Source organism: Bos grunniens, chromosome 11 (assembly GCF_055505025.1).
Source record: "Bos grunniens cultivar Pamir isolate PY7600 chromosome 11, Bosgru_T2T1.0, whole genome shotgun sequence".
NCBI lineage: Eukaryota > Metazoa > Chordata > Mammalia > Artiodactyla > Bovidae > Bos > Bos grunniens.
In genome coordinates, this window is record NC_141175.1 from 99,984,985 (window position 1) to 100,009,206 (window position 24,222).

The 24,222-nt window shown below is 46.5% G+C and overlaps 1 long non-coding RNA gene across 1 annotated transcript; it reads right to left on the reverse strand.

Annotated features, from left to right (window-relative positions):
- Positions 1–227: 227 nt before the first annotated feature.
- On the reverse strand, positions 228–3,535 carry LOC147363667 (uncharacterized). The gene is made up of 2 exons (XR_015137357.1): positions 3,414–3,535; positions 228–2,926 (listed from the first exon to the last, which is right to left on the reverse strand). It is a non-coding gene; the product is annotated as an uncharacterized LOC147363667 (long non-coding RNA).
- Positions 3,536–24,222: the final 20,687 nt, after the last annotated feature.

The window sequence follows — 24,222 nt, forward strand, 5'->3', positions numbered from 1 at the left end:
GTGACGGGACTGCGCCCGCACTTGCACTCCAGTGGGATGGGCGGCCTGGGAGGCTGAGTGTCTGTGCGGCACTTCCTCCCTGCACCCAGCTTTTGTCACATGGATCGAGGGACCAGTGCCTCACCTCCTCAGCCCCCTGTCATCTACCGTCACGTGAATGTGACGTCATTTTTAGTCTGTTAGAGCACTGTGACAAAAAAGGAGGCGTTAGAGCCTGACAGCACCTGTCAGAGTGTTGCAAATATTTATTTGAAATATTAGATTAAACCGGTGTCATGTGACATTCGCGGTGGCAACTTGTCCCTGTAGAGTAAGTTCATTTATTTGCACAGTGTAAATGAGGGCATCGCACTCAGGCTATCATTAAAGAAAATGCCCCCTCGTGTAGTTATGGAATCAGAATTTCTAACATGGAGAGGAGCATCGCGACCATGAAGAACGATGCTTCGGCATTCCTAAGCTCGTGGCTCAGTGCCGAGCAAGCCAGTCACTGTGCCCGTGAAGGCCAGCTAAGCTTCTCTGATCACACTGGTGGACATCCAAGTACTTCGATTATTTCCAAACAGGGTTTTAAGGCCATCACAGCCTTGCTCTGATCCAGCCTCATTTGCGCTTCTCCTGTTTCCTTAACTGGAGGCTCCCTGAGCAAGTAGGAACCATCTTGCCCTGTTCCTCTCCACCTGAGCATCCAGCACCATGGCTTCCTCCTGCCAAAAGCACAGTGTTCAGTGCCTGGAGATCGAGGGAAAACTTTTCTTTTTAACAGATGAGGGAACCAGTCAATGCACAAGAGTTACACAGTGAGGGCAAATTCTTTAGTTGCATTCCTTAAAACTCACGTGGTTTTATTACACAGAGTGCCAGTCTCACTCCTGAGTGAAAAGTATACATTGTGGTTTCTTATCCTTTACTCACTAGGTTGTGTCTGATTCTTTTGTGACCTCATGGATTGCAGCCTGCCAGTCTCCTCTGTCCAAGGGGTTTCCCAGGCAAGAATACTGGAGTGGGTTGCCATTTCCTTCTCCAGGGGATTTTCCTGACCCAGGGATCAAACTCGTGTCCCCTGCATCGGCAAACAGGTTCTTTACTGCTGAGCCACCAGGGAAACCCTAAATTAAGCATTTAAGTTTAAAGCCTTCACATCTAAAAATGGGTTGTGAAGTTATCCATCTGGAAGTTGAAGACTTCAGTTATAGCCATGTATTATTACTAGGTGAGTGAGTGAGTGAAGCTGCTCAGTCATGTCTGACTCTTTGCAACCCCGTGGGCTATAGCCTACCATGCTCCTCCATCCATGGGATTTTCCAGGCAAGAGTACTGGAGTGGGTTACCATTTCCTTCTCCAATTACTAGGTAGCTGAACATAAAATATTTACTTTCTTATAAAAAGACCCTGATGCTGGGAAAGATTGAGGCAGGAGGAGAAGGGGGCGACAGAGGTCAAAATGGTTGGATGGCATCACTGACTCAACAGATATGAGTTGGAGCAAACTGTGGGAGACAGTGAAGGACAGGGAAGCCTGGCGTGCTGCAGTCCATGGGGTCACAAAGAGTCAGAAACTACTTAGCGACTGAACAACAACAATTCCAACTATGTTCTATGCTAGTGATGAAAGACTAGGAAGCATCAGCTCTTTTAGGTCACAGGGCATTAGAATAACTCCATTGTGACAATGACCATGGTGGAGATGACAGTGAGTGTGGCAACATCAGCTGTAAGAAAGCTCCAGGGACCCAGATGCACTCAGAGAGGAAGGGCCTCCAGGCGAACGACAGCCAGATTTTAACGTCCATATTGTATCAGCCTCTTTCCCTCTGGTTTCTGTTTTCTCTAAGGGGGGATGTGAAAGGTTTAGAAGGAGAAATTGTGACGTCATCTCCACACTCTGGGGTTCAATGAACTAAACATGAGAGTTTAATAAATTTAAATATGTTTACTGCAGCCTGATGACGAAACAGGATGCTACATCTCCTTGGAAGCCCCCTCCCTGCCCTCATCAAAAGTGACCACTGTCCTGACTTTCATGGAAGTCACATTTTTGTTTTTCTTTGTGCTTGTAGAACTGTTGTTGTTCACTCAGTCATGTCTGACTCTTTGCAACCCCGTGGACTGCAGCACGCCAGGTCTCCCTGTCCTTCACCATCTCCCATAGTTTGCACATCTCATCCTCTGTTGCCCTCTTCTTCTTTTGCCTTCGATGTTTCCCGGCATCAGGGTCTTGTATGAAGATGTATTTTCCTAAACACTAAGGCTTAGTTTCATCTGTGTGGGAACATTTGTTCAACATTATGTTTGTGAGCTTCACCTGCTTTTTTGTCCAGCCGTAAATTTGTTAATGTACTGTGTATCATGCCACTGTGTAGATAAACAATTTATTTATCCATTTTATTGATCATGTAACTTTTTTTCCTGCTTGAGATAATATTCATAAAGCTGTTAAAATATTCTTGTATGTGTAGGTAAAGAGATGGATACAGAGAGATATAGATATTTCTTTGTGCACATATGCATTCATTTCAGGGGCATATTTTTAGGTATGTCATTTCTGAGTCAGAAATTTTATTAGATAATTATAAAATTTTATAATTTTATTAGATAATTTTCAATTTTATTAGATAATTATAAACTATTTTCCAAAGTGATTCTACTAAGATTTGCCATTGTTAGCAATGTAAAAGTATTAATATTCCTTCCTTTTCCTGGGACACATTATCTGTCTTTCACAATTTCAATCATTCTGCTACATCAGGTCATATAATGAAGACATGGGGAAGAACCAGAGCATTCTTAATGCTATTTGGGGTCATTTGTGACCGAAGCACAATCTTGGGTGGTGGGATGTAAGGACAGCCCTCCAGGACCTGTGCCTCCTGGAATCCATGCCCTGACGTAATCCTTCACCTTGAGAATTTACAGACTCGTTTCCTGGAACAGAATGCAGTGAATGTGATGGGCTATCACTTCCAAGATTAGGTTACAAAACAACCGTGGCTTCCATGGTGGCCACCTTCTCCTAGCCTCTGATTCTTTCTCTCTCTCTCTCATCAGCACCCACCACATCATGACAACACCCAGGCAGCCTATACAGAGACCCATATGGCAAGGACCTGAGGCCTGCCAGCAACTACATAAGTGAGCTTGGAAGCAGATCTTCTAAGGCAGGCACGGAAGTGAGCTAAGAAGTGGGTTCTGCAGTCCCAGTTGACACTTGAGATGACTGCAGCCTCAGAAAATATTTTGACTGTAGCCTCATGAGATTCCCTGAGCAAGAACCCTCCTGCCTGGCCACTCCTAGACCCTTGACCCACAGAAACTATGAAATAAGAAATGTTTTTTGATCTAAGATACTAAGTTTTAAGGTAACAGTTTGTGGAAATTTGCATGGGTGCATGCTCCATGGACTGTAACTCACCAGGCTCCGCTGTCCACGGGATTTTCCAGGCAAGAATACTGGAGTGCTTTGCCATTTCCTCCTCCAGGGCATCTTCCTGACTAAGTGATGTAGCAATAGCTAAAAAACATATACTTTGATACCTGGAAATGGGGTGAAAGTGTTAGTTACTCAGTCATGACTGACTCTTTGCTACCCCAAGGACTATAGCCCACCAGACTCCTCTGTCCCTGGACTTCTCCAGGCAAGGGTACTGGAGTGGGTAGCCATTCCCTTTTCTAGGTGATCTTCCTGACCCAGGGAGTGAACCCGGGTCCCCTGCATTTGCAGGCAGATTCTTTACTGTCTGGTGTCATGATGAAAAAATACCTTAAAATATGGGAGTAGCTTTGGAATAAGATGGTTGGTGGAAGCTGGACTTTTGGGAAATGTTAGAGAAGGATACATTTCCTTGCACAGACTGTTAGTAGCACCATAGGTTTTGAGGACTCTGAGTTAGGACTTACAAGGAAATCACAAATGTATTTCTGGAAACCGGAGGAAGGGGATTTTGGTTAAATAGCGGTGGAAAGGTTTGCAACATTATCACCTGCAGAAACGTGGAAAGTAGAACATATGTCAGATGAACTAAGGAGGTTTCCAAGCAAGTTGTTGAAGGTACCAAATGGTTTCTTTTTGCTGTTTATAGTACATGCGAGAGAAAAGACATAAATTGTGGGAAGGACTGTTCGTCACAAAGGAGCCAGGGCTTACTGGATTTGAAAGTTCTCAGACCCTCAAGATAACAAATAGCTATTGCTAAAGCTAAAAGGGCTTCCCGGTGGCTCAGACAGTAAAGAATCTGCCTGCAATGTAGGAGACCCAGGTTCAATCCCTGGGTTGGGGAGATCTCCTGGAGAAGGGAATGGCAACCCACGCCAGTATTCTTGCAGCCTGCCAGAATTCTTGTATTTCTTGCAGCAGTATTCTTGTAGCCCACCAGCCTCCTCTGTCCATGAGGTCATAAAGAGTTGGACACGACTAAGTGACTAGCACTTTCACTCTCTTTTTCAAAGTTAAACATGGTTTCCAGGTAAAAGTCAAATCTAGGGCACTCTCAGCAAAATATGGCCCAGAGACAAAGCTGAAGGTAGGAGTATAAAGTCTTCTGTTACATCTACAGAACATCAGAGTCGATGCCCCCGAGTACTATTTAGTCACCCAGGCGGCCCTTTAAAAGAGTAAGGGTATATGTGACAGATCCTCTCTGTTGAACAACCAGACCCTGAAAAGCCTAAGGTCTCATTAGAAAGGGGTTTGGAGGCATGGCTTTTGTTTAATGGAATGAACCACAAAGAGATTCTAAGGCAGCCCACAAAATTTGAGAGGGTTTTGTTAGAAGAAATATAATCGGGCTGGAATGAATATTAAGAAAGTACAAAATGAAAAGAGGCATTTGGACTCCTGAAATTCCACTGGCAGGAGGCAGGTCAAGAAAACTACTCAGCTGCAAACAAGTGCTACATTTCTTGAAAAAGGAGGATGGCTTGGGGGATGGAGTCAAGAGTTAAGGAGACTTTTTTCCGGGCCTTCATATCTAATCCCAGAACTTCCAAGATTTTTTTCCCAACAAGATTTCAAAACTGCTATGGGCCAGTGACTTATTTTTTGGCCTGCACTTTTTTCATTTTTAAACAAGAATATTTATAGTGATTATCCTGTGCCTGACCCACCACTGTACGTACATGTAGAGGACACATAACTTCTCTTTTTAGACTTACAGATAGAAATGAGCTCCCCATCAGAGTTGCACTTAAGAACTATTCCTGAGGCAGCTCCTCCACACCTGAACCTGAGTTAAATAATGGCATCCTGAACTTTGAGCTGAGTTTAGAGCGCGATGAAACTGTTGTGGGCCTTGGAGAGTGCCGATGTGTTTCATAGGTTAAAGAGACAGAAATCACTAGGAGCCAGAGGGAAGAGTGCAAGATACCTCCAAGTTAGTGCCACTTCTGGGTAGAACAGATGGCTCAGTGCTAAAGAATCTACTTGCCAATGTAGGAGACACAAGAGACTCAGGTTCGATCCCTGGGTTGGGAAAATCCCCTGGAGGAGAGCATGGCAACCCACTCCAGTATTCTTGCCTGAAGAATGCCATGGACAGAGGAGCCTGGTGGGCTACAGTCCACGGGATCCCAAAGAGTCAGACACGACTGAGAGTGCATGCATGCAATGCAACACTCGGGAGCTCCAACCCGAGGCTGAGGTGGTTCATCAGAGCAAGCCCTCTTTTAACAGGTACTGGATGCCAATCTTGGTATCTTAGGTCTTCGATATTGGCAGAAGCAATGTTCAGTCTCTCCCGTTTTCAGCTTCTGCCTTATGAACCGTTAGTTATCCTTTGGAGAAAAGATGGCCAAAAGCCAATGCCAATTTTTTGGGAATTCTGCCCCTTCCTTTAATCTCAAAACACAAAATAGATGCTGATGTCATTACTAAAACATCAGTAGGAAGCTCACTGGATTGTACAGAGACAAAGGGACCAGGGCTAACATTTGTGAGTAACTTCTAAATGCACATGTTTATTATATGTCATTGCATTTATGACTCACTTTAAAAGTGGTAATTCTTCTGTCCCTATTTCTACATATTGATACAGAAACACAAGATTCATAGTTACGATTTGCTTAGAATTACAGTTCCTTTCAATGAACACCCAGGACTGATGCTGAAGTTGAAACGCCAATACTTTGGCCACCTGATGTGAAGAGCTGACTCATTTGCAAAGACCCTGATGCTGGGAAAGATTGAAGGTGGGAGAGAAGTGGACGACAGAGGATGAGATGGTTGGAAGGCATCACCGACTCAATGGACATGAGTTTGGGTGAACTCCGGGAGTTGGTGATGGATAGGGAGGCCTAGCCTGCTGTGGTTCATGGGGTCACAAAGAGTCGGACACGACTGAGCGACTGAACTGAACTGAACGTTAGATACTATTCTGGTTTTGCTGAGCCTCTGATAAACTGCTATCTCTGCTTCTTATGATATATGACATGCATAATAAAGGGAAGTGTGAAGCCATAACAGTAGGATCTGATCTAGAGTAGGCTATACTCACGCTACTCAGAGTTGTCTGCAGGCATCCTGGTCTGCTATCTGTCACCAGTTCACAGGGAGAGAAGGACAGAAAGTTGAAAGCCAGCATCCGGAGACCTGTGGGGCAATCTGGCATCTCCACGAGCTCCAGCTGTGTGGTCAGGGTCTCCTCAGCTGGACGGGGTTTAGCCAAATCTGGAGTTGCTGAGCTCAGGCATGAGTTACATGTGACCAGGCTCGTGCCAGCCTGGCACAGCAGGACTTATTGAGACAGGAGCCCAGGAGTCAATGAAAATTTTTAAAACACGTCATTCACGGCAAATAATCTGAGAAGCACTGATTACTGGCAGTGTCCACTCATGTGCTACTCTGGATTGGCGCCCCTGCCTTCCCCCGATGGAAGTTACCCTAGCAACAGCTAAACCTTGGACTGGACCTTGGAATGGGTCCCTCATGCTGGGAGCCTTTGGATCTAGGAGCCTGTGTGTGGTGCCAGCTGCCATATCTGTCCTCTGGCAGGCTTAGGTCCATGGAGGGTGGCTGCTCCAGTGGTCCAGAAAATGACATGACCCAGAAGTAGAAGAGGGCATGGAAGCCCATTCCAGTATTCTTACGGGCTTCCCTAGTGGCTCAGATGGTAAAGAATCTGCCTGCAGTGCAGGAGACCTGGGTTCGATCCCTGGGCCAGGAAGATCCCCTGGAGAATGGAATGGTAAGCCACTCCAGTATTCTTGCCTGGAGAATCCAATGGACAGAGGAACTTGGAGGGCTACAGTCCATGGGCTCAAAAAGAGTCGGACACAACTGAGTGACTGACAGTACTACTACTACAATTGAAAACAATGCTACATACCAAAATTTGTCATGATTTCTATATCTTAACCCCCATTTCCCTTTATTTTGGTTCTTCATAACTTAGACCAACACAGAGAAAACTAAATTTGGGACCATCCTATTGTGTAATTTATTTATTTTACCTCTCATTGCATCCTTCTGGCTTCCTCTACCTTCTAAGATAGCTATCTAGAATTATAACTTTGTTTTAAATAAAGCATATTAACACTAATATTTAAATTTTTGCAACTCTCCAGGAAATCCCCAGGACACCTCCATGGTCTGCTGACAATATCAGGATTTGGAATCTCCACTCTGCTCAGTACCTGGGGACAAGTTAGAGTCCTGTGTGTGTGTGTGTGTGTGTGTGAGTGCACGCTCAGTTGTGTCTGACTCTTTGTGATCCCAGGGACTGTAGCCCACCAGGCTCCTGTGTCCATGAGATTCTCCAGGCAAGAATACTGGAGTGGCTTGCCATTTCCTTCTCCAGGGAATGAACACACATCTCTTGCATCTCCTGCTTTAGGAGGCAGATTCTTTACCACTAGCACCACGTGGGAAGCCCTTAGAGTGCCCTGGGAGCTTTTAAAACAGACTCATACGTTGGGCTGCCGTCTATGGGGTTCACAGAGTTGGACACGACTGACGTGATTTAGCAGCAGCAGCAGCATACATTGCTGGAGAAGGCAATGGCAACCCCCTCCAGTACTCTTGTCTGGAAAATCCCACGGACGGAGGAGCCTGGTAGGCTGCAGTCCATGGGGTCGCAAAAAGTTGAACACGACTGAAGTGACTTAGCAGCAGCAGCAGCATACGTTGCTTCCCTCCCCAAAGAAAACGACTCAATTGATCTGAGGTGGGACTAGGTTCTGACTATTTCAAAAGCCCTGAGGTGGTTTCTAGGGTTGAGAAACACTGTGAGGCCCCCTTCAGCTCACAGAGTGCTTGTTTTTTGCTCTCTGACCCCAGAAGCCTAGAACAAGCACACGATTCCAAGTATTTCTGCCTTTCAAAGGCAATTTAAACAACAAACACACTATCAGTACCTCAGAACCATCAGGAAGACTTCTTCTAGTAAAATGACATTCTGGAAGCTGAAGTCCAAGAACAAATCTGAGTCCATTTAAAATTACACTCAGACTGCACCCCCAGAGACATTTACACCCCCAGAGACATTTACACCCCCAGAGACATTTACACCCCCAGAGACATTTACACCCCCAGAGACATTTAAAATGATTTGCGGGACTTCCCTGGTGGTCCAGTGGCTAAGTCCACACTCGAAACGCAGGGGACCTGGGTGCAATCCGCGGTCAGGGAACTAGCTTCCCACAGGCCACAACGAAGGCTTGGCACGCACGTGTGCCCAGTCGCATTGGACTCTCGGCGGCACCTTTGACACTGAGCCCCCCAAGAAGCCCCTAAGAACCAGTGCAGGCAAATTAAAACAAATGGTTTGAAATCTTATAGAACTGTGACTGCCTCTTGTATTTCCGGCTTTGCTCCATGCTGTAGCTGAGGAAACCTGGTCTCCAACAATCCCAGCCCACTGACTGCAGCCTGGAGCTCGCCAAGGTAGGAGTTGGGGCGTGGCTGAGGGTGCCCTCCCTGAGGGAGGGGTCTACACGCTAGCCCAGAAGGTGAACTGTACAGCTCCAGACAGTTCCCGGGTGCAGCTCTAGGCTGGGGGCCAGCTCCCAGGAAGGCTTGGAAACCACTGGCCCTCCTGAGCCAGATTCTATACCAGGCCTGCTGCCTTATCCCATGAGTTGATTTGAGCTGAAATTTTGTGTTTGATTCTCACCTCTATTCCCTTAGTGAAAATCCCATTATCTCTAACAGCTGTGTGTCAAGAAAAGACATGGATTTTGTGTAACAACAGAAGGATACCATACTTGTTTTTCTAGGTAGCCTTAGGCAAAACCATTTTAGCTCACTTTCTTGGCTTATTACATAAAGACTTAAACTTTGTGTAGAAAGAGGGCAGTTACTTTAGTGTGGGAAACTGGAAAAAAGGAATTCAATCTCTATTACACAGAAGCAAGTTGATAACGATATTAAAAAAAAAAAATACATCCTGGACCAAAAAGATGGCATAGATTTGCCACTAAAATATTATTTGCAGTTTATTATTTCTAGATAAATTTATAAAGTGAAAGAAAACCAGGAAGGTGACACACACTGCTTGTGTAAGCCTTGAAATTGATTTCAGAAGCATCAGCCCTCACGACAAAAGAATTTCACAGTTTAATTAGGATGGCTCAAATCCAGCGTCTATATTTAGGATAAGCTGGAAATTACAGTGTAGAAATGAGAGTCATCCAGCAATACTCTAAATGGGGCCAAGGGATCTATGGAAAAAACTACCACAGCTTATCTCAGCTAACCATAAAATTTCTCAGCTTTTGTTTTTCAGTGGATACAAACAGATTAATCTCTAAGGATTTTTTACCTGCTCAAACTGAGGAAGCCATTTTTCCTAAAATTCTCTAAATATGAACTTTTAAATCTGCACCTACACATATTACCTAAATTCTTTTTAATACCTGTGTGATCTGTGCTTAAGCACAGATCAATTTGGCATTTAATTTATAACATATCAGAGGAATCTCATTAAAATTCTGAATGTATATAAACATATTTTATACAGCTAATATTTTGGCTTCGTTTTGCATGTGGTTGGCAGAGTTCTCATGGCACTCTATCATTAATTCCTTAAATATTCCTGTTTTCTTCTCATCATCGGTATATCATCAAATAAATCAGTTCAAACCCAAGATGTGACAGAAAGAACCATATGATTACTTTTTTTTTTAACTTCAGGAAATGTTTTAAATGATCTCATACAAGTTATATTGGCTTCACATCCAACAATTTATTAGAGGAGCATATGATTATTTATGACCATAATTATGGTTTTTGGATATCCAACAAGAGTGTTTTTCTTCTCTCTCTTTCTCTTCTTCACCGTGACCTGGGTCTGAGTTTATATAGGCTTGTCAGTAATTTCCCTAAAAGCAGTTTAAATGCTCTAAATAATACACTCAAAATCATTAAGAAAATAAATCGCCGTAGCGAGCTGACCTCGGCAGCAAAGATGCTCGAAAGCACAGTGAATATGCAGCCAGAAAGACGCAGAGAGAAGTCAGAACCTCAGGAATCAAAAATCCTTTGCCATTTAAGTTACTTGCCTTGGCTGAAGGTTTGCTTTTAAATTACAAGGAAGGAAATATTCCAGGTAAAACAGCTCTTAGCCAATTGTATCTAACAAATCAATTGTAGATATCCGGTCCAGAAGCTGAGTGTGTGCCATCACTATTTGTGAATTACCTTCTCATTTATTTATTTTGCAATAGTTCCAATACTGCCCCATGCTACCATTTGAATGCCAGGCAGCTCATTCAGTGTGGTCATTCAGATTTGTAAAGGGCCCCAAATTCACCAAACTCCCACTCTGAAGATCCAGTGGAATTGAGTTTGTTTGCTTGTGTGTTATTGTAAATTAACAGGTACACTGACTATTCCTTTCATCCTCAAACTGTCACTTACAGATAGGGGATCACACTCTATTGGTGAATAAACTGAGGTTAAGTATTAATGTTTTCCAACTGTGGTGCTGGAGAACACTATTGAGAGTCCCTTGGACTGCAGCAAGATCAAACCAGTCAATCCTAAAGGAAACCAACCCTGAATATTCATTGGAAGGACTAACACTGAAGCTGAAGCTCCAATACTTGGTCACTCATTGGAAAAGACCCTGATGCTGGGAAAGACTGAGGGCAGGAGGAGAAGGGGACAGCAGAGGATGAGATGGTTGGATAGCGTCACCAACTCAATGGACATGAGTTTGAGCAAACTCCAGTAGATAGTGAAGGACAGGGAAGCCTGGCATGCTGCAGTTCACGGGGTCACAAAGAGTCAGACACGCTTAGCAGCTGAACAGCAACGACAAAGCACACGTCAGTAATCTGATGCCGGAGCCTTAACGGAGAGCCCCTCCAGGTGCACACTGTCATTCCCTGTGCTGTGCCTGTTTCTGTTCCTGGTCTCTGATGAAGCAATTTCGGAAAGATGTTGACCTATCCAGGAGGCACCTAACATTAGCATGAAAAACTAAGCACGTCTTGCTTCCCTGAAGCCATCTGGTAACTGAAGGTGAAACCAACAAAGTCCGTTTTTCTCTTTCTGGGAAAATGGGAAGTTGGGTAAGGTGATGGTGGCTGAAATGAACACCTTGAGCTGCCTTTGTGTGTGTGTGTTAGAGCTTCAGTCATGCTCTATTCTTTGCGACCCCATGGACTGTAGCCTGCCAGGTTCCTCTGTCCAAGGGATTCTCCAGGCAAGAACACTGGAGTGGATTGCCATGCCCTCCTCCGGGGGATCTTCCCGACCCAGGGATCAAACCCACATCTCCTGTGTCTCCTGCATTAGCAGGCAGATTCTTTACTGTCTGAACCACCAGGGAAGTGGCTGCCTTAATTTCCTATCAAATTAGCTAAAACATCCTGAATGTCTTACTCCTTCTTTTAACTCAAATTAAAAACCTTCAGCCTCCAACCAAAAAAACTTCCTTACACTTTGAACTAATCAGGAGGAGCACTGGTGATTTCTATGACAAGGCAGGCAAACCAGGCTGGTCAGATCTTGTTGGTCACCCTTACGATAGGCACTGGCACTGAGTGGACCCCAAGGAAACGGGTTTTGCACAAGGAGCTGCCAGCTGGCCTAGAGCTATTCATTTTGCTCATGCACGTGGTACTGTGTCTGGTGGGCACCCGGAAAATGCAGAAAATCAAGACCAGGGCAGGGCAAGGTCACTTTAACAATGTGGAGAAGTGCCCTAGGAGATGTTCCCAACACTGCCACCAGGTGGTCATTCCTGGGACTTACTTAAATAAAAAAATTAAAAACCCTCTGATGATTTCCCTTGCCTGGAAAATCCCAGCCTGGTAGGCTGCAGTCCATGGGGTCGCTAGGAGTCAGACACGACTGAGCAATTTCACTTTCACTTTTCACTTTCATGCATTGGAGAAGGAAATGGCAACCCACTCCAGTGTTCTTGCCTGGAGAATCCCAGGGACGGGGGAGCCTGGTGGGCTGCCGCCTATGGGGCCGCACAGAGTTGGACACGACTGAAGTGACTTAGCAGCAGCAGCAGCAAGAGATATACTGATGAGGACTTCCCTGGTGGTCCAGTGGGTAAGACTCCAGGCTTCCATTGCAGGGGGCACAGGTTCAATTCCTGGTCAGGGAACTAAGATCCACCCGCCACACACACACCTATGAAATGCACTGGATAGGCACATCGAATCCTGAGTCAAACAGATCAACTGTAACAAGACATTTTCTGAGCCAAATGGGGAAAACTGGTTACAGCCTGTTTGTCAGATGATATTAAAGAATCATGACTCATTTTGCTGATAGTAATATTGAGGTTTATTTGTAAAAGAGGGGTGCTTTAACTTATAGATAGGCAGTATCCATCAGTGACTTAATACAGTATGGAGGATTTGTTTTAAAATAGTTCAGAGAAAAAGCAGGGTTGGGAGTAGATGAAAGGAGATTGGGAGAAAGTTGGTGCCTAGAATCCAGAGTTATTCCCTTATGTTCCTTATGTTTATACGTTTGAAAGTAACTTCAATAAAAATTCATTTCAAAAACCTGCTAATTTACAGGAAAAATATCAATAACTTTGAGTTATATACGTATATGTTATGTGTGTTAAATCACTTCAGTCGTGTCCAACCCTTTGCAACCCCATGGACTGCCCGCCAGGCTCCTCTGTCCATGGAATTCTCCAGGCAAGAATACTAGAGTGGGTTGCCATCCCCTCCTCCAAAGGATCTTCCCAACCCAGGGACTGAACCCGTGTCTCCTTCATTGGCAGGCAGGTTCTTTACTACTTGAGCCACCTGGGAAGCCCTACAGCATAGTATCCGAACTCAAAGTCAAATTAGTCAAATTTGTACTCAAATTCCATTTTGCATTCAACTTTTGTATTGCTGTGCCCTCACAATAAGGCCTCGGCTACTCCTACAGGAATTACAACAAACCAGAGCATTCCAACTACACTGGGCGTCAGGTCAGTTTTGATTTTTTTCTGGTTTAAATTTCATAAGAACAAGGACTATAACACAGAGCAACCATTGGTTTACAAAAGGTAAGAGGTTTGAAGGAGAAGGAAAATTTTCCAAACAGGTAGAAAGATAACAAAGGTATTTTTTTACACTGATTTCTTTCCTTTTAAATTTCACTTAAAAAATAGCTACAAAAATAATTTTCTCCAAAAACATTTCTTAGTGTGGGTGCTTTATTTTTCTTGAGGTTGGCAGTGGGTGGAACATAAGTAAACAATACCAAATATAACCAGTGTCATAGTAACTCTCCTTAATAAGTATCTCCTTATTAATCTCTTTATAAATAAAGTATAAACATACCAAATATAACCAGTGTCATAGTAACTCTCCTTATTAATAAAGTATTAATAAAGTATTTTATGTTTCTGAATCAATATCACTTCCAGTGATTAAAAGATGCCAAAAATCATTGGGTACATTTCAATTTCCCCTAAATGGTGATTTCCCTCAATTTAAGAGAGGAGATTGGTTTTGCTTCACAGCTTTCAGAAAAGTCTCTGCCTCTGACCATAAACTTGCCCGATGGAGCGCCTCTGGTGGATCAGTGGTAAAGAACTGGCCTGCCAATGCAGGGGACACGGGTTCAATCCCTGGTCTGAGAAGATCCCATATGGTGGAAGCAACTAAGCCACGCAGCAATGAAGACCCAGCGTAGCCAAAAAAAAACAAAACAAAACAGGATAGTCTTGTGAGCACCCAGAGGGCAGGTGCCAGGCTGGCTATTACCAAGATGCTGAGCAGAGCAATGGATTTCATCTCTTGGTTTCCTCGGTCTTAAAATGGGCAGAAATTGTGCCTTTGCTGGGAGGATCCGGGCAAGTCCACACCACCCGGTGCTCAGGGAGAAAGAAGGTTGAGTACCCACCCACTGGCCCAGGGCTCCGCCCACGTGCTCACTCCGCCCCAGCAGGGCCCTGACCCTCCCCTCCCCACCGCCGGGTCCTCCTGATTCCAGGCTCTGCACCTTCCCGCCCCTCTGCCTGAACATCCACTTCCTGCTCGGCGCCCTGTGCCAGCTCGCGCGTCTTCTTTGGGTCTCAGCTGCACCGTCAGCGCCTCCGGAAGTGTCTCTGTACCTGTAGTTGACCTTTGCTTCTGAGAAGGTGAAGTCCCACAACCATCTCCAGTGTTCTTGGGTTTTCGACATTTATTGGTGATTTCACAAATAAATGCCACTCCTCCTAGGCTCAGTTCCAACTGAGAAGTCTTGCCCTTTTGTTCAGCTCTCCTCCTATGCGCTTGCACATTGTACAAGTGGCGTGCTAAGTCTCTCAGTCGTGTCCGACTCTTTGTGACCCCGTGGACTGTAGCCCACCAGGCTCCTCTGTCCATGGGATTTCCCAGGCAAGAATACTGGAGTGGGTTCCCATTTCCTTCTCCAGGGGATTCTTCCCGACCCAGGGATCAAACCTGGGTCTCTTGCATATCCTGCATTGCAGGTAGATTCTTTACCACTGAGCCAGGGAAGCCCTCTATGATTACAAGGAAAGAATTAACTAGGAAGAGTACTTGCAGGAGTACTTATTATTCTTATAAAACTAGAAGCTGTGCAACTTTGGACAAGTTACTTAACTTCTCTGTGCCTGAGTTTCCATGACTGCAAAATGGGATTGATATGAGTCCCTTGTATGGTTGTCCTGAGGGGTAAGTGGGAACATCCACTATACATGCATAATCCCACACACCATCACTGAGTTGCATACCCTGGGACACTCGTATGGCTTCACTAGGACGAGCAGCTCCCAGGGACCAGGAACCCTGACCAGCAGGAAGATGGGACAGCATGGGATGACAGCCCTCAGACCTTCCCAGGGAGCATGGTCTCTGAGTATCACCCTCTAAAACCACAGCTTCTCTGCTCCCGGGACCTAGGCAGCTTCGGCCCTTTGCTCCAGCCACTTCTGTTTACCCCCTGGGGGTAGAGTTGTCACTCTCCACCAAGTGACCAGGGGGCAGCTTTGGGGTTTGGGAAGAAGGGGAACAAGGCCACTCACAGCAGCAGCATGAAGAGTGTACATGTCTGGGTGAAGTGCCCTTTCACGTTGGGGGGTGTTGTTTACTCACTTCACTCGTGTCCGACTCTTTGTGACCCCATGGATTGTAGGCCATCAGGCTCCTCTGTCCTTGGGATTTTCCAGGCAAGAACACTGGAGTAGGTTGCCATTTCTCCAGGGATCTTCCTGACCCAGGGATTGAACCCAGGTCTCCCAAATTGCAGGCAAATTGTTTACCGCTGAGCCACCATTGAAGCCCCTCACATTGGACAACTGGACACCAAGTCAATGCCAGAGGAGTGGGGGACCCCTATTCCCCTCACGCTCTGCAGCTTCCCATTCCTGGCCATGGCTGGACCAGGGCAGAGCCTTAGCCTGAGATGTCAGCAAAAGGCAGCCCTGGTTAGAAAGCACCTTTGGCCCGGAGCAGTGGCCTGGTTTCAGTCTGGAGGCTCCCGCCTGGATACAATTAGCTTGGGACAGGCTCCGGGAATTGGTATGCAAATGTGCCGTAATGCAACCTTCCTTATTTTCTAAAGCTGTCATTTCTTTTTCTTTTCTTCTTCTTTTTTTTTTTTTTTAAAGAAAAAAAAAACAACCTCATGTATGGATAGAAATATCTGAGACCAGTGGCCTCTGCTGACCACTGGGTCAGCATGGAGGTTTCTGGTCACAAAGCGCCATCCATTAATCACCCTGACAGGAGCAATTACAAAGCGGACGTGCTGCAGAGGGAACGTTGCATTTCCCTGCTGCATGTGAACTGTTGAGGGAGTGGATAATTGGAAGCATTTTTGGAAAAACAAATACTATAATCCCCAGCTCCCTTTAATTATATGTATAAGCAGGTATGCATTTCCTCCATTCATTCAAGAAACATTTATAAGACATGATATGGTACGGGAGAAACAGTTGAACAATAAGCATTAGGAATAAAAGTGATAGGGAAGCATTTAGGCATTAAAGAGAAAAACAGTTTAAAACAAATTCAAGATTTGTTCTCTGCTGAAGGAAATGGCAACCCACTCCCATATTCTTGCCTGGAGAATCCCATGGACAGAGCAGCCTGGAGGGTTACAGTCTGTAGGGTCCCAAAGAGCTGGACATGACTGAAGCAACTTAGCACTTAGCACACACACTTCAAGTGACTTGCAACTAACTGGGAAGGAGCATTATTGACCAATGAAGTGATAAATGGCCATTACACCCCAAGGCAATGTCGTTCAGTGCTGGTTTATACCAGCGATGGTGGAAGAGAGTGGAGAGTGGTTACCATCGACTACTGAAGAAGATTCAGGAGGGACTGGGACAGAAAGGCTTCGAGAGACAGTAACTGGAAATTCCACATAAAGAGCGGAATTTATTAGGAGAACTGTTTAATTTTAGAGAAGAAATTTCTCAAGGGCTTGTGAGAAATAGTGTGATTGGAACTGTATCATTAACAGATTAAATCTCCAATAACATATCAGATTATGCTCTGTCAATTTGCTAACAAGAGAGATTGAATGACTTGAATAAGAAGGAGAAAAAAGACTAGTTACTGGGGGAGTTTCCAGGTGGCTCAGTAGTAAAGAATCTGCCTGCCGGTTCAGGGGCCACAGGAGACTAGGGTTCCATCCCTGGGTTGGAAGATCCCCTGGAGGAGGAAATGGCACTCCACTCTGAGTATTCCTGCCTGGAGAATCCCATGGACCTAGGAGCCTGGTTGGCTACAATCCATGGGGTTGCAAAGAGTCGGACATGACGAAGCATGATTGGGGGATGCCAGGGTATCCCATAAGGGGCTGACCTGAGCAACTGAGGCTCAGGGGGACAGAACCCAGCTGTGTCTGGAAGCCTCAGCATCTTAAGGGATGGGCTGCTGTTCATAGGACTCAGAGGCCATGGCATCAGACAGCAATGTCTCTGTGTTTCAGATCTCCTCTTCTTGGCAGTAGCATCTTTCTGCACCCAGTGAACCAGAAACCTGCTCTCTGCATCAGCAGCTGCGGCCAAGGGTCATTGCCAGTGGCCCTCCTGTGTATCGGGATCGTCCCCGGAAATGGTTGTGACTCAGGGGACCATGGAGAGGTATCTATTGTAAGTAAGTGAGGACCAGGTACCAGGTGTTTCGCTACATGATGACGTCACCTGACTATGACGTTAAGTCCATTCTCTAAGAAACACACAGATGCACAGCAGGGAAGGGGCAAGATAAAAATACGTCTTTAAGAAGAACATGCTATGGGTGATGCACCCTTTGGATTTAAAGGCAGGACAGACTCGAGGTCAGAGATGTATGTGACAATGGTCCCCAACAAAATCCGGAGTGTATGTCACCATCACGTCCTCCTGGACCCCCATACTCGACAACTCTGAAGGCATGGATCGGGCACGGGGAGCTGGAACTGGGGTTTGGGGCGTGCTCCCCAGCAACTCAGGAGTCTCTGAGGCAGGAAGCCAGACCAGTCACCCTGCCAACAAGCAATGCAAAAAAAAGCAGCAGACAAAAGAGACGGTGCAGGCTTTGAAAATGACACTGACACTTCAGGGATGTGTTTGGAAATGGAGGACCGTGGCTAAGAAGTTGAGGTGATTCCCACAGTTCAAGGTCAGGGAAAGGGGACATCACCATCACACGGAACAAAGAGAGCAGAAAGGACACTGATCCAGAGAGATAATGAGCTTGCATTGGTGTCGAGCAGGACTTCAGAGCAGAGACCGTCAGTAGGCATTTGGACCCAGATGAGCAAAGCATGTTATCATCCTAGAGGTTGTAATTTATACATGGGTAATAACGTATGAACAGAATCTATTCAAAATGAAATTAAAGTTTTAAGATAATAATGAAATCTAAACAGTATCTCAGCAATGCATCTGGATTCAGATGTAACTAACCATACGAGGTGCCTTCATGAATATTATCTTATTTAACCTTCACAATTACCCTGTCATGGAACTGCGCTTCAAAACTCTAAATTATGTAAATTGTCCAAAGTAACACACATGTCGGGTGGAGAAGCAAGAATCTGAACCCAGCGTTTGAATTCCTGAGTTCTCTCTGTAACATCTTTGTGCGTGTGTGCTAAGTCGTTTCAGTCATGTCTGACTCTTTGGGACCCTGTGGACTCCAGCTCACCAGCCTCGTCCATCCATGGTATTGTCTAGGCAAGAATACTGGAATGGGTTGCTATGCCCTCTTCCAGGGGATCTTCCTGACCCAGGAATCGAACCGGCATCTCCTGCACTGGCAGGCAAGTTCTTTACCACTAGTGCTATCTGGGAAGCCCATAACATCATCACTCCTTCCCATTAAGAAACAAACAAAATATGTATATGGACAATCAGCAAATAGGAGGAACACAGTTACAGACACTGGGAAATGTGAGCATCTCCCTTGTTAGTGTCCCTGTGGGCAACTAAGTTTCTTAAAACTTAAAAATCCAGGTGAACTAAAGAGATCAAAGACAGCAGTCTCTGCAGATTCCCAGCCTCAGAGTCAGCGGAGGCAGTGTTTCTAATTCCTCCGAGTCACTGGCGTGGCCTGGGTACGGTTGTGGCTCAAGGTCTTTGGTTGGCGGCTCAGCTAACGTGCAGCTGCTTTTCCTCTCCCTAGTTCAATAATTCCACAATGACCCCTGCTGGGAAGAAATCATGGCTCAGTCCCACCCTCCTCCCATGAGAGCTCCTGCTGGGCCTTGGTGGGGGCAGGAAAGTGGGGTGGGGGTGGGGGTCTCCCCGCTCCTCCAGAGGCTGCTGCTCATCAGGTGAGGGTGAGGTTCTTCAGGACGCAGATTCACACCCACATTCTGGTGCCCTCTGAGCTGGGCGGGTTCCAGCCCGGTCCCAAACCGGCAGGATCACCACCCGCCCCGCCCCCGCCCCAGGACTGGCAACTGGAGGGGACACAGCTGTGTCCTTGGACAGCTCTCTCCCCGGCCCCTGTGTGCAGACACCAGTCCCCTCCGTCACACCCCAGCCGTCACACCATCCTGGGGTTCCCGGGATACTGTACTTAACAACAAAGTGGAATTGGAAAAAAGAAGTCCCTTGGCGTAACTGAGAAGATGACTTCCGCGGAAAGTGCCAAAATGTTTTAGAAATACACAGCAGACAACAGAGTCGCTGCATATTTCACCAGGCAGGATCGTAATTTATGTGATGTATTTTTAACTGTGAGAGGTGATGGGGGAAACCACTTAAATTTCATGTGAGTTGAAGATTTGTCAGTTACGCAGTTCCTGTGGTGGCAGATCTGGAAAATGTTAGAAGGACTGAGCGATTACCCACAGAGTGTGCCTACAGCTGGAGCTCTTATTTGGACTCTGACTCCCCCTGTTGTCGGGAATTCACTTCTTTCTGGGAATAGTTTGCTTTCTGTGAAAGAAACTGGAATTTTACCTTGTCTGTCAAACATTCTTTTTTTAAATCACCTCTCTCCCACCTTTGCTTTTATCCTTCAGGTCTCTATGTCAGCCTCTGTGTGATGCTGAGATGGCCCGGACACTAACCCTATTCTTTGTGCCCAAATAGCATCTTCCCAACTCAGAAAGCGGGCTTCCCAGGTGGCTCAGACGGTCAGGAATCTACCTGTAATGCAGGAGACCTGGGTTCAAACCCTGGGTTGGGAAGATCTCCTGGAGAAGGAAATGGCAATCCACTCCAGTATTATTGCCTGGGAAAGCCCATGGACAGAGGAGCCTGGCAGGCTACAGTCCACTGGGTCACAAAGAGTCGTACATGACTGAGTAACTAAACACAACTTAGAAAGATTGAGAAAGATGCTTGTGTCCAACTTGGTCCCTGCCCCATCTTAGGGGGACAGGAGCAGTCACCAGGTCTGGACTGCCCCCCTTCCCCCCTGCCAACACACACAGACATAAGAGTTATGTTGGAATAAACAGCCTTTAGTTCGTCCCTGCGGAGAAGGCAATGGCACCCCACTCCAGTACTCTTGCCTGGGAAATCCCATGGACAGAGGAGCCTGGAAGGCTGCAGTCCATGAGGTTGCTAGGAGTCGGACAAGACTGAGCAACTTCACTTTCACTTTTCACTTTCATGCACTGGAGAAGGAAATGACAACCCACTCCAGTGTTCTTGCCTGGAGAATCCCAGGGACAGGGGACCCTGGTGGGCTGCCGTCTATGGGGTGGCACAGAGTCGGACACGACCGATGCGACTTAGCAGCAGCACCAGCAGCAGTTCGTCCCTGGAATTTGTGCTGTGAGTACTGAGGCTACAACAATCAGGAAACACTAGCCTCTTAAGCCTCGGGGACTTCACGTTGAGGCACACACAAGGACAGAACTCTGCTGTCTCAGGCTGCCCTGGTCCTCCCCGCCCCCACGCCAGTTCCCACCACCCTTCCAGACAGGCTCAACACCCTTTTGGAAAGATACCGGGTTTCCGAAGGAAAATTTTCATTATAGATGAAGCGAGCCCTCTAGTGGCGATTTCGCAAGTTACAGCCTCTATTTTAAGATTTCAAGGGGGTGAGTTCAATTTCTTTTTTCTTCTAAAGAAGCACCCAGAGTTAGTTCTCACTGTGAATGGATGGAATTCCATTCCTTTTTACTCCTTTCCTTCCCCCAAACAATTCTACTCTCCTTTCCCCAGTGTGCAGCATCCCTGAGATCTTTTTGTCCGTTGTAATCCCTGCAACTCACTCTCACCCATCAGTCTCGGGTCCTCCGTCCCTGTGCCTTTCTCTGCTGGAGAATCGCTGGTGTTCTGACTGCACAAGCCGCGTGCTGAGAACAGCGACACCACACAGGCAGCCGGACTAGCAAGCCCTTCTTTGACTAGTTTGGCCATGAGCTACAGCTACCATGCATTTCAGTTTCAAGGTGTTCCAATATTTACCCCCCAAGTCACACTGTTTGCCATGCTGGTCATATGTAACACTTCTCCTTTCGTAGCGCTCTAAACAAACTGAAAAGGAGCATTTTGACTGTTTAGGACAGGATGCTGGGGATGACGTGAATCTGCCAGGAGCAAAGAAATCAGATATCAGTCCTGACTCAGGTGGGCTGCAGGTCGCTCCAAACCATTTAAGTCAACAGAGTGGATCCATGCAGCCTCTTAAACAGCTCTGGGGTCTTTTTTGGGATCCTAATCAGTCAGAAAACGGCATGTATTTAGCACCCACGTTTTATGCCATGTGAAACAAACATTAAATACAAAGGCAAAAAGAAAACTGGTGACCAAAGTGCTCATGGTCAAATAAAGAAGAGAGAAAGATAAACAGGTGAAAATCAACTGAGAAGCCGAGCCCATCAGAAATATGAAACAAAAGCACCGTCACTTCAGGTTCTTTGAGTTTCTATGGAGTTCTCCCAACAGTAAGTTCTGTTCCCGCCCCCCCCAGATGGAATCCAGGGCTTGGTTCACCCACTTTTGAGAGGATGAGCCATCCTGGACTCCTCTCCCTTCACTTCTCTCACCTACGACGTATCTGAATCCATCCTTTGCTGTCCTTCATGTGCCAGTGACTTAGCTGGGCTCTCAGAGTCTGCCTGAAGAGCTGAGACACTCTTCTGGGCTCAATTTCCCATAGTCATTTTGCCCCAGGCTCCCCATTCTCCACAGATCCCTGATTCTAAAATTCCCCTGCAGATCCAATTCTCCTGCAGACCCCATCAGGGACCTCCTCATCCTCTGCACCAGTTTCCAGAGTGCGCTCAGGATTCTGACACCTCAAGACATTGCTGCCAGGGCTTCCCTGATGGCTGAGGGGTAAAGAGCCCGCCTGCCAGGGCAGGAGTCGTAAGAGACATGGGTTCGATCCCTGGGTCAGGAAGATCTCCTGGAGGAAGAAATGTCAAGCCACTCCAGTCTTCTTGCCTGGAGAATCCCACGGACAGTGGAGCCTGGTGGGCCGCAGTGCATGGGGTTGCAAAGAGTTGGACACAACAGAGCAACTGAGCATCTCTGCATATGAATCAGCATTTCTTACTACTGATCTCACTGTGAAGGAATTTGTACCCATGAATAGCAAGCAGGAGACTGCAGCTAAAGCAAGTCCTAGTGTGGAGATGACTCGGGCCTCCACCCCCCAGCCCGGCACCAGCACACCCCCACCCTCTGCTCAGCTCCCCTGCTGCTCCGGGAACCCCATGACTCAGGCGGGTTCCTGGGTCCCTCGAGTTGGCCTCCAGGGCCCCGGGGTCCCACAGAGCCCGCTCCCAGCATCACCATCACAGCACGTAACGCTCCCAAGGCCCACGCTAGCCTCTTTCACCCTAACTCTGTCATAGTTTTACATGCTCTCATATATGCAAGAACAGCATCTCCATCCTGTCAACCACAGCAAAGCATTCACAAGAAATCTGTAAAAAAGTCAGTTAGTGCTTTATGATTTTTCTTATTTGAATGAGCAACTGTATAATTCTTGACATTTGGGGAATTACAGCCACCTAAATTGAAAATAAATCCACAAACGTCACTCTGTGTCTAACATTTGTTTTTTAAAATTGAATTGGGTTGGAACTAATGTTCTAAGAATTCTCTATTACATATGAAAAAATCAGAAACACCACGGGGTAGCATAGAGCTGGGGATGGAAACCACCTGAGAAGACAATTAGCCTTGGAGGGAGGTCCCGTAATAACACAGGGTGCTCATCTGGGCCTAAAGTGCCTGCACAGGGCGGGGAGTATATTTCAAGCAGATAGCAAGGCGACAGTAAGTTCATGTGTTGCGCTCAAGAGAGGTTTTCCATCTCTAATCTCAGCGTTAAGTACATTCAAAATAAGCACTGGATTTGAGAAGCTTGGCATAGCCTGCATATATCAGGATTCTTCTATATAAAACCGAGGCCTGTATGCACGCGTGCTCAGTTGTGTCCAACTCTTTGTGACCCCATGGACTGTAGCCCGCCAGGCTCCTCTGTCCATGGGATTTCCCAGGCAAGAATACTGGAGCAGGCTGCCATTTCCTCCTCCAGGGGATCTTCTGTGCCCAGGAATCGAACCTGCATCTCCTGCATTGGCAAGCAAATTCTTTTAGCACTGGGCCACCAAGGAAGCATAAAGCCAAGGACTGCATACATTATCTTGGAAGCTAGTCCCGGCATGACTGATGGCTGAGAAGTTGGAGGGTGGTGTAGAGGGTGAGGCCTGTAAGGGCCAGTTCTCTTACTGTCCCTAAACGGCCATGACATCCAGGTGGCCCTTCAGAGATCTGGAGTCCACATCCTTGTAAAAGGGGTGGTGGAGGCATGCAGCAGCACTCACAAGATGAACTGTTTCACATTCCCAGGGAGCTCCTTGGAACACGCTCATCATTTACAGGGCCGTGGGCAAGTGATGTTATCTTCTCTGAGCCACTGCTTCCCTCTCTGTGAGGTGGGAAGATGAAATCATAGCACCTACTTAATAGGATTTTTGTAAGGATGAAATGAGAGCCTCATCTACAGTGCTTAGTCCAGTGTCTGCCGCAGTCAGTCCTCAGAAGCTTCCGGCAGATTGAGACACCACTGCACACGTTTGAAAGTCCAAAATCCAGAGCATGGACACCACCAGGTGCTGGAGAGGATGAGAGCAATGGGAACCCTCTTTATTGTTGGGGGAGATATGCAAAGTAGAGGGTAGAGAGGCTTCCCCGGCGGCTTAGTGGTAAAGAATCCGCCTGAGAATGCAGGAGCCGCGGGTTCAATGCCTGGGTTGGGAAGATCCCTTGGAGAAGGGAACAGCAACCCACTCCAGTATTCTTCCCATGGAGAGAGGAGCCTGGGGGGGCTACAGTCCATGGGGTCACAAAAGAGTCAGACATAACTTAGTGACTAAACAAAAACAATGCAAAGTAGGAGAC